At 47.4% G+C, this 11523-nt stretch overlaps 1 pseudogene; it reads left to right on the plus strand.

Moving 5' to 3' along the window:
- Positions 1–238: 238 nt before the first annotated feature.
- Positions 239–9700, plus strand: LOC128409031 (oocyte zinc finger protein XlCOF22-like; annotated as a pseudogene).
- The last annotated feature ends 1823 nt before the right edge of the window (positions 9701–11523 follow it).

Genomic DNA, 11523 nt, shown 5'->3' on the forward strand with positions numbered 1-11523 from the left:
ACATGGGACTCGAACTCACAACCTTGAGATAAAGCACCTCACGCTCTACCGACTGAGTTAAGACAATAAGACAACTCAGTGATTTGTGTACACGGGGACATAGATGGCGGCGAGTGAACATCCCTAGAGAAGGGTGCAGAAAGCTTGTTCCCTGCTGCTCCAGACCTAGGAATGGACCAGATCTCATAGGGTTAATCGATTTGCCCCGACAGCTAAGAGCAGAACCTTGAGGATCAGAAGCAGCGGGCTGCAAATACGAGGGCAGGGGAAGCAGCAGGGCGGTCTCGCAGCCCTCGCCTTGCAAGGGGGCGCATCCAGCCTTGCAGCCTCCCAGGGCCCAACCCACAGCCAGCGAGCTCCGATGCTCAGAGAGGTAGGAAACGGGGCCAGCCAGGGGGACTCGAGAGCGGCTGCACTTTCCTGTCCCCCGCCGAGGAGAGCGGAGGAGCAGCGGCCCGTGGCCTGGCGAGTTTCCCCGGAGAGGAGCCGGATTCCGGTGCAGGGACGGAGCGAGGAGTCCGAGGTGCGGGAGGCGGGGGGGGGGAGGGGGAGGAGAGCACGTGGGCCTGGCAGGATCAGGCCCCGAGTGGAGTCAGAGACTGCAGGGCGCCTCCCAACCGGGCAGGAAGGGGAAGGGGCGCAGCTGAGGGGGCAGGAGGGCACAGGGGCAAACATCTCTGGCTCAGGCTGGCACGGACCCTGCCGGAGACCCTGGGGAGCTGCTCCCTTCAGTCCTGAGCTCAAGGGGCAGAATGAGGGGTCCAAGGCAGCTGCTGCTTCGCGATGGAGCATATAGTCGCTCACGGATCAGCGGCGTACCTGGGGCTTTTGCCGCCCCTCTCCCTGTCCCTCATCAGGGAGCCCCGTCCTATTCCACTGTCCTCCCCACGGGGGAGAGTGAAGGGGAGGCGGGGGGGGGAAGAGCAGTGCAGCAGGGAGGTGCCCCTCTCACTCTGCAGCCCCCCTGACACCTTTTGCAGGCCAATACTCCTGCCCCCCTTCCTCTGCCAGTGCCATTGATAAACCTATCGCCCTCCCTCGTGAATTGGTCAGATCGCCTTCTAAAGCTCTCTTGTTGTTGTTGTTTAGTCGTGTCCGACTCTTCGTGACCCCATGGACCAGAGCACACCAGGCACTTCTGTCCTCCACTGCCTCCCGCAGTTTGATCAAACTCATGCTGGTAGCTTCAAGAACACCATCCAACCATCTCGTCCTCTGTCGTCCCCTTCTCCTTGTGCCCTCCATCTTTCCCAACTTCAGGGTCTTTTCCAAGGAGCCTTCTCTTCTCATGAGGTGGCCAAAGTATTGGAGCCTCAGCTTCAGGATCTGTCCTTACAGTGAGCACTCAGGGCTGATTTCCTTAAGAATGGATACGTTTGATCTTCTTGCAGTCCATGGGACTCTCAAGAGTCTCCTCCAGCACCATAATTCAAAAGCATCAATTCTTCGGCGATCAGCCTTCTTTATGGTCCAGCTCTCGCTTCCATACATTACTACTGGGAAAACCATGGCTTTAACTATACGGACCTTTGTTGGCAAGGTGATGTCTCTACTTTTTAAGATGCTGTCTAGGTTTGTCCTTGCTTTTCTCCTAAGAAGCAGGGGTCTTTTCATTTTGTGACTGCTGTCACCATCTGCAGTGATCATGGAGCCCAAGAAAGTAAAATCTCTTACTTCCTCCATTTCTTCCCCTTCTATTTGCCAGGAGGTGATGGGACCAGTGGCCATGATCTTCGTTTTTTTGATGTTGAGCTTCAGACCATATTTTCCGCTCTCCTCTTTCACCCTCATTAAAAGGTGCTTTAATTCCTCCTCACTTTCCGCCATCAAGGTTGTGTCATCTGCATATCTGAGGTTGTTGATATTTCTTCCAGCAATCTTAATTCCGGCTTGGGATTCATCCAGCCCAGCCTTTCACATGATGAATTCTGCATATAAGTTAAATAAGCAGGGAGACAATATACAGCCCTCTTAGCCACCACCATCACCGCATCTTGTGGCAATGATGTCTATCTGATTCATTTAGCAAGGAAATGGCTTCTATTGCCTACCCCAAATCAAGGTACACTGTGCCTACACATGGAGGCTCTGTTGATCTGTCACAGCTAATAAAACAGCTAATAGATCTTTTCCCCGGAGAACGCATCTGATCTTTTCCCAAGCTGTCAAAGCTAGTGACCTCTTGTGTCTGCGTGTAAATAAGTGAGACAGCCTTAAGCTTGTTTCGTTAAAGGTTTTATCTTCCACCTTCCTCAGTAAGGCAGCAGAGTTTTCAGATGAAGGCTGAGGGTTGAAGTGGGTGACAGTTTTGAGAATGCAGGGGAAAGGGGGATTCTTAAGAAGTGTGGCATATGGAAATGAATTAATGATAATAAAAACGTTGAAGACAGTATTGTAAAAGACTGAGGAAGGCGAAATTGAAATTAGCTATTCATGTTCAGATTATTACTCCTTTCATTTCTATACTGCTTCATATTTTTAAGGAAAAAAATCTCAAAGTAATTAGAGAGAAATCTCATAGAATCATAGAATCATAGAGTTGGAATAGACCACAAGGGCCATCGAGTCCAACCCCCTGCCAAGCAGGAAACACCATCAGAGCACTCCTGAGATATGGTTGTCAAGCCTCTGCTTAAAGACCTCCAAAGAAGGAGACTCCACCACACTCCTTGGCAGCAAATTCCACTGTCGAACAGTTCTTACTGTCAGGAAGTTCTTCCTAATGTTTAGGTGGAATCTTCTCTCTTGTAGTTTGGATCCATTGCTCCGTGTCCGCTTCTCTGGAGCAGCAGAAAACAACCTTTCTCCCTCCTCTATATGGCATCCTTTTATATATTTGAACATGGCTATCATATCACCCCTTAACCTCCTCTTCTCCAGGCTAAACATGCCCAGCTCCCTTAGCCGTTCCTCATAAGGCATCGTTTCCAGACCTTTGACCATTTTGGTTGCCCTCCTCTGGACACGTTCCAGTTTGTCAGTGTCCTTCTCGTTGCAGTTTGTGTCCATAGATGCTGAGAACATTAACTCTGTAGATCCAGGAGTTCTCTCCTCCTGATAGTCCCAGATTTGATTGTTCTTTCTGATAAAGGAGGAGGAACAAAACATTTCTGGGCTTAAAGCTACATTGATTCTGGAGGCCACATTCCAGTGAGCTTTGTGGCCAATGTATGCACATGCATGCGCACCCATAAAAGAGATGCAGACCATAAAGTCACATGCACACACGCCAGAGGTGCTGCACACAATCACCAGACATGCCATCTAGCATACATACAAGTCTTGCAAACACAAACAACATGTTTAGACCTTCCAACCCCAGTGCTGGGGTGGAGGAGAAATAAGAGCACAAGAAGACCCTTCTGAATTAGCAATGAGATCTGTGGGAAAAAGACCCTTCTGATTGTTCTTTAGAAATCCTCTTTAAAGAGCAGCCAGAGGGATCATTTATTTCCAGATCAGGGCTTTTACCCCATTTCAGCACTGTGCTGGTTTGTGCTGAAATTGGAGTTTAAAAGATCTCTCTAAGGGCCCCTTAGGCATCTTTCTCTCCAGGACAGACAGAGATCTTCATCCAATGATCAGATCAGGAGATGGAAAAGGCAGGGACTAGCAGGACACACCCTGAGGCTTGGCTAGCTGTATGCAGCCAATGGACTGCAAGTTAGAATGTCTTCAGTCAAGAGAGTTTGTGACCATCAAATTTAAAATATTTTGGAGTGAGTTCTTTGATTTTGTTCGTCAATGTTCCTTTTGTCTGTTTGTTTCTTAGGCTGTGCAGATATCATACATTTAAAGCACGTGGCTTCCCCCAGAGAACCACAGGACCTGTAGTTTATTGCTAGAGTTCTCAACACCCCTAACAAACTGCAGCTCGCAGGATTTCTTGGGTGAAGTCATGTACTTTCAATGTTAGGTGGGTCTGTTGCAGCCTTAATCATATACAAAGATCTGTTGCTGCCTTTCCAACATGCTATAAGTTGCAGCCAGGATCAGCGTTCCCTGTCCACTGAACATGCTCAGTCCTCTCACTGGGTTGTTTTTGGATTTCCCTCCCACTGCCTTGGTCCTCCTCCCCGAATATTATTTGTACTTCCATAAACCTTGATGTTTCCCCCAGTCTTTGGATAACTTCCCCTTGTCCCTGGGTGGAGCCGTTTGGGTGACATAATGATTGTCATTCACAGCCTGAACATCAGAAATAGAAAGAGTAATAATATATTTCAAAAACTGGCTAATGGTTAAAATTTGCTTTTGTTTTTATTCTTGGGTTTTATTTTACTTTGTGTTTATTTCTTTTCCAGCAGGGTGGCATAAAAATGGAAGAGCAGGGACCCAGGAGACCCATTCAAAGGGAGAGACTGGAGTGCAAAGGAAAGAAACCTCCTGCCAGCCAAGTTGGGACCACAAGGGATCTAATGCCTCAGGCAGATTTATGTCAAATTAAGCAGGAGCCAGAGGAGGGGCAGTCGCAGCAGCACTGGGAGGCCCAGAAGCAGGATTTCCTGAAGACGATGCAGCCCCCTCGTTCAGGGTGGGAAACCCCACAGGCTCCCAGTTCTCCCCACTCCGGGGATGGTGTCCTCTCCTTCAGGGGAGCTGCGGATGCCAGTCGGTGGCCCAGTGGGAGAGCAGGGGGGACAGACCAGACCCTGCTCCCAGACACTGAGGGGCTTCTGGGAAAGGTAAGTGCCCTCCTCTCACCTGCGTTTCCAGCACCTGGAGGTCACAGGTCCAGTGTCTCTGGACATGGAGGTTCTGCTTAGCTATGGTGGTGAATATTCCTCCTCCCTCCACTTTCTCTCTAATCCACTTTAAAAAGGCTTGCTAGACCAAACTTTCTTATACATGGGAGGTTTGCAATCATATCTCCTTCTGCTCTTACTTTACCTAAACAGCTGCAGGTGGCTCTGAATTTCATCAGAGCAGAAGCTGTGTGAGAAGAGGTGACCTTCCACCAACCCCCATTTTCCTCCTCTAAATTGCCTCCATTTGCAAAATGCTCTTTTCTCCCCACTGAGGTAAAAATCTTGGTACGACCTGCAGCCTCAGCAATCCCATGTGTAGTCACATTAAATAAGACTGGCCTACCTTGCAAGGTTGTTGAAATATCTATTTAGATAATGGCCAGGTTCAGATGACTAAATCACAGCCTGAAAAGCTGGGTTAAAAATAGGAACAGTTTTTAATGCATTGCTGCAGCAAAGTTCCGATAAAACCTAAGTTGACCCAAGTTTAAAACCAAAAACTCTAGCCGCCACCGCAGTCTCCTGGCCCCCACAACCAGAATGCATCACTCCAGGAAGGACCCCCACCCAACCTTTAGTGAGAGAGGGCAAAAGAAAAGGACTCTAAATGGGTAGTTGCACAAATTTACCAGCTGTGGTCCTGCACTGACAGCAAGGCTAACAAACAGGGGAGCTGGGAATGTGCTTGTCCCATCTCTCCCTGCATCTGCTCCTGACCTAATTGTCCCACCTTACCTCATGATTGGGCCAGTCCTGATGGTGAACTGTGATTAAACCAGGCAGTCTCTTATGAGCCATAACTAACAAACTTTCCATTTTGCCCAAACCAGGAAACTACGGCCGCCAGCTTTGGAATAAGCTGGGATATTAAGCTAACTTCAAACTGTACTTGGTAAAAACAGGAAATTCTGGTTGATCAGTGGCTTCGTGGTTTGACTGTTCCCACTGATAGCAGTAAAAATAGGAAGCCCTGTTGCATTCGAAGGGGTTGTTTGGACAGAGTCTCTGATCAGCATGCCTAGCAGGTCAGGATTAAAAAGGTAAAGGGACCCCTGACCATTAGGTCCAGTCGTGACTGACTCTGGGGTTGTGACGCTCATCTCGCTTTATTGGCTGAGGGAGCCAGCGTACACCTTCCAGGTCATGTAGCCAGCATGACTAAGCCACTTCTTGCGAAGGAGAGCAGCGCACGGAAACGCCGTTTACCTTCCCGCCGGAGCGGTACCTATTTATCTGCTTGCACTTTGACGTGCTTTCGAACTGCTAGGTTGGCAGGAGCAGGGACTGAGCAATGGGAGCTGACCCCGTTGTGGGGAATCGAACCACCGACCTTCTTATCGGCAAGTCCTAAGCTCTATGGTTTAACCCACAGCACCACTGGCGTCCCAGGACATCCTGTCCCAGGACAGGAAACTATTATTATTATTATTATTATTATTATTACTTGCATCCTGCCTATCTGACTGGGTTGCCTCTGCCCATCTGGGTAGCTTCCAACAAAATAAAAACCATCAAAAATTTCCTTGTAAAAGGCTGCCTTCGGAAGTCTTCCATTTTGTAGAAATGGCCTTCAGTTTTAAAGAATTGCCCTCTTTAAGGGATCACGTGGTGTAAACAACTCTTGAGATCTACTCTCAGGAAGGGAGGTGGGACAGGCAGGTGAAAGGAATTGCCAAAACTGTTTGAAAATGGGTGGAGGCTCTTGGGAAGGGGGTGCCCAGTTGGGGCTTCTCCAGGGGCAGCAGAATGTCTTGGGCAGGAGAATCCCTGCAGGGGCTCTCAGACTCCCTTGGCTTCTTCTTCCCTCCCTCCCAGGAAGCTGCAACTTGCTCTGGATTCTGCGCTCCTCAGGAAGCTGAACCTGCAAACCTAGCTGAGACTGAACCTGCAACCCTGGCCAGGATGGAAGGAGGAAGATGGATGGGTGACCTGGTCAGGATGTCTCCCGCATCCCTCCCCACAACCTCTGAGCATTCCCTCCCAGGACCCTTGGAGAAATCTGGTGAGTTCCAGGGGAGAGGAGATGGGGACAGGGATAGATGGGTGGTGGAGGGAGAAAGAGGAAAAGATGGAGAGGAGACAAATGGAAGGAAGCTCCTGACAGGAAGAAGGAAGGGGTGAGGCCTTCTCCGAAGCAGCTCTTTGTTTCTTGAATCCTTTTCCTAAAGTAGTGGGGGCAGATTTTCTTCCGCCAGGCTTTGAAATCTTAGGTGTTATTTCCATGGCAGGAATAATTGATGGTAATGATGTTGCACACCAATCCTGAAAAATGGGTGAAGGGGAACGGAAATGCTTCCCATAATTATTTATAATTAATGTATTAAAATTGTTTCTGTTCCTCTTATTTTTTATAGACAGCGTCAGAACGATACATTCTACCAGCATTAAAACACAATAGATGCATGCACCTCCCCAGTTTGGTGGGCTTAAGGGACAAAGGACCCGTTATCATGATACACAATTCCTGTGGCTGGAGGCTCTACACTTAGGATTGGGTATATTAAGTCCAAGAGTGTCTGGAATAAACTTGCCAATCTTACAGACAGGTTGTTTGTGAGAGTGAGTGAGCGGGATAATAATTTATAGCGCCCCTGTGTAATTGCTTGGTTCTCCCGCACAGACGCGAGACAACTCCAGTAGTAATTATCTCAGGTTTATTGCTCAAACTCATAAATCACTGTGGAGCTCAGTCTTCGGCCTGTTCATCCCAGCTTGCAGTTGCTGAGTCCTCCAGCAAAGAAGCCCCCACCCCACTTTCGCTTTCTTTCCCCCTCTTCTAGCAGATTCTCTCGAGCCTACGATTTTTTGGACAGGCTATTTCCGGGGTCTCTGTGTCAGAGCTCAAACTGGAGATAACAGTCTGTGCCCCCCCCCGGCACCCCCTCTTCCTGCTCTTTGTTCTTTGCTCCTGCTGCAGCTTGGCTGCTCCTCCCCTGCTTCACATTCCAACCGAATCACATCTCTTGCGTTCTCAGGCTCTGTCAGCGGAGGCACGAGAGGCTTGAGATTCACGGAGCTGACACCCTCTAATTCTGTCCGTCCCTGAGCTTCCATGGAGCTACTGTGGTATAACCTTGGTGCAAATTTCAAAATAAGTACACAAAGCCAACAAAGAGACTCAGGTTTATAGTGGCACCAGCTTTCCTGGTCAAGAGTCCACTTTGTCAGACTGCAGCCCGCAAAAGCTTAGGCCATAATACATTTATCAGCTTTTAAGGGCTGCAAAGATGAAAAAACAGAAGCATAGTTCATTTATGGAATCCATCCTACAGGAGACAGTGACGGATAGCAACATGGATAGCTTGAAAAAAAGGATAAGACTGACGTCTCTGCTCTGCCCTCGTGGTCTAGGCAATAATGCTTCTTGATACTAGTTTCTGGAAAGCACACGAAGGCAGAGAAGACTCTTGTGCTCCAATCCTGCTTGCCAGTTTCCCACAGGCATCTGGTTGGCCTCTGTGAGAAGAGGATGCTGGACTAGGTGGGCCTTTGCCTGATCCAGAAGGCTCTTCTTAGGTTCCAATATAGTGCAATATTTTTACAGTTACATGTAGCCCTTAAGTTTTATTTATTTCACAAGGGGGATACTGTTACTTGAGCCTGAGATCATTTCTTCACTTCAGAAAGACAAAATAGATGTGTCTAATAAGCCAATTCCACCATAGATCTGTATTATAAAATGATGCTGATTTATTAAGTTTGAATGGAGTGGTCACGTGTTACTCTTGCCACTATCTCATCAGCTTTCGTAAAATTTGGAACCTAGAGAGGATAGTGGAGAATGAAGGTGTTACAATGAGAGAAGGTGCAGATTGGGATTGACAGGTGTTCAGTTCCCTTTTTGTCTTTCTTGAAAGTCTAACAGGAATCTCTTTCCTCCCAGACTCCCAAACAGGTGAGGAAGATGAAGGTCAGAATTCTATGGAGCCACATGTGAATTTATGGGGGAAAACAAAGAAATTGAGGATACAACAAAAAACTCACAAAGGATTTGAATGTTTTGGATGTGGAAAGAGCTTCAGTGAAAGTCAAACACTTAGAATACACCAACGAACTCACACAGGGGAGTAACCATTTAAATGTATTGAATGTGGAAAGAGCTTCAGTACAAGTGGGAAACTTAGAGTACACCAACGAACTCACACAGGGGGGAAACCATTTAGATGTATTGAATGTGGAAAGAGCTTCAGTCGAAATGATACACTTAGAATACACCAACGAACTCATACAAGGGAAAAACCATTTAAATGTATTGAATGTGGAAAGAGCTTCAGTACAAGTGGGAAACTTAGAATACACCAACGAACTCACACAGGGGAGAAACCATTTCAATGTATGGAATGTGGAAAGAGCTTCAGTGATAGGGGATCACTTAGAATACACCAACGAACTCACACAGGGGAGAAACCATTTAAATGTACTGTATGTGGAAAGAGCTTCAGTGATAGTGGATCACTTAGAATACACCAACGAACTCACACAGGGGAAAAACCATTTAAATGTATTGAATGTGGAAAGAGCTTCAGTGATAGTGGATCACTTAGAATACACCAACGAACTCACACAGGGGAAAAACCATTTAAATGTATTGAATGTGGAAAGAGCTTCAGTACAAGTGGGAAACTTAGAAGACACCAACAAAGTCACACGGGGGAGAAACCATTTCAATGTATGGAATGTGAAAAGAGCTTCAGTGATAGGGGATCACTTAGAATACACCAACGAACTCATACAGGGGAGAAACCATTTAAATGTATTGAATGTGGAAAGAACTTCAGTGAAAGTAGAGCACTTAGAAGACATCAACGAACTCACACAGGGGGAAAATCACAGATACTTTAATAAACCGCATAGGTGTTTTTTACCTTTCCTTCTATGCTTCCTTGCAATACTGACAAAATCAAACCACGCCAATGCTTTCAGCCCCAGAAGAGGAGCTCTCCTTGGTGTCAGGGAAGGGGTCCAAGGGAGCATCTGGAGCCCTGCCATTCCTTCTGTCGCTGGGCCCTTCCCCTCCTCTCTCTGCCATCCCAGGGCCACTCTTGACTCCCCAGCAGGAGACTGGATCTGTATGTGATGATGAGATGTCCTGGCCGGTTGAAGGACCACTTCCTGTTTCCTGCAGCTCCATCCTTCTTTCTCATGCAAGGTGGAGTCATGAAGCAGGCAAAGGCTGAGCACACCTAAGGGTGGTGCGGGGGGTGGGAGGGATTCTGCTTAACCTTTCCCTGTCTGCTCCTTTTCTGGATCCAAATCCCCACACAAAAAGGGGCAGTGTGAGGGCGCAATCAGTGTTATTGAGCAGCACTGAAAATCATTGCTTTGTGACTGTAAGAGGCCCTTCTCAAAAAAACAACCATCAAGAGAATTTAAGCTACAGAATTTAAAACAAACAGATAATTACAAAAAAAGAAAGCAGTCTGGCACCACATTGCGTAGGAGTTACTTTAGCACACTGTACCTGGGGCTGCCTTTGAAAAGAGCTCAGAAACTTCAGTGGCTCAAAGAGATGCAGACACATTACTGACCAAGTATAGGCAGCATAGGACTCTCATATTAGAACAGCTCCATCTGCCTAATTTGTCTGTTTCTGGACACAATCAATGTGTCCACAAGAAGAGGAAGATAGATTTGGAGTGCCGCATTTTCAAAAAAGATGGACACCCGACTATTTCTTTCTGGAGCTGAAAGGCATTCCCTTGAGCCTCATTTGTGGTGAGGCCCTCTCCGTCCTGAAGAAGGCCAACCTGCAGAGGCACTACAGGACGAAGCACATTCAGTACGAGGAGTTCCAAGGGCAGCTGCGCCAGGAGAAGGTCAAGGCGCTGAAAATGGACCTGTTGGGCAACCTGTGGCCCCTCCAGATGATGTGATATTGCAACTCACATCTTCTTTAGCCATTGGCCACGCTGGCTGGGGCTCATGGGAACTGGAGTCCAAGGATCTAGGTCCACAAATGCCGGGGACAATTCAAATCCCTCCTCAATTGTGAAGCTGATTGGGTGACTTAAAGCTTTATGCGAAACCACCCTCACAGGGTTGCTGTGTGCGTTAAAGCAATATATCTTGTGGTGGGCTTGATGAGGGGAGTGTGGAACAGAATTGTAATTCATGGGTAAGAGGACATGAAATAGTTCTGAATCTGACTGAAAATAAAGGATTCTTTGTCTCCAAATTGCATACAGCAAGCACCTGTGTTGTTGAACTCTAGCTGAAGTCTCAGCATCTGGTTCCTCAGCAGTCTGCACTCTCTCTCTGGAAACCTCCAGCTGTCAGGTGACAGGAACCAGCCATTGCCTCCCAGTTCAGAAACAGTCTGCCAAGAGCTGAGATTGGAAGTGGACAACCAGGGAAACTTAGGGGAGCATCAACATTTTTGTTTCCATGCTTATGAATGTTGATTTGAATCAATTTGTCAGATGTGTTCAAAATAGTAGGGAAATTTTATGGTTGACACCACCTTGGGACAGTTTTGACAGGAATTCGGGGAACTAGGAATATATTGAGCTCCATCAGGGTTGATGGATCAGCAAATAGCTGGAGAGGATTAAGGGGTGGGGGCGGGAATCAGGCCTTGTTTCTCGTGTGACAGATAACAGACTCCACAGTTCTTAAAGCTCACCGTTTGCTGCCTCCCAAAATGATGCTTAAGCCTCCCCCCCAAAAAAACAAACAACAACTCAAACATGGCAGCTGGTCTTGTCAAACGGGCCAATATAAGGTTCAATTGGCAAGTTTGTTGTTGTTTAGTTATTTAGTTGTGTCCGACTCTTCG

The sequence above is a fragment of the Podarcis raffonei genome, chromosome 2, assembly GCF_027172205.1.
Source record: "Podarcis raffonei isolate rPodRaf1 chromosome 2, rPodRaf1.pri, whole genome shotgun sequence".
Taxonomy (NCBI): domain Eukaryota; kingdom Metazoa; phylum Chordata; class Lepidosauria; order Squamata; family Lacertidae; genus Podarcis; species Podarcis raffonei.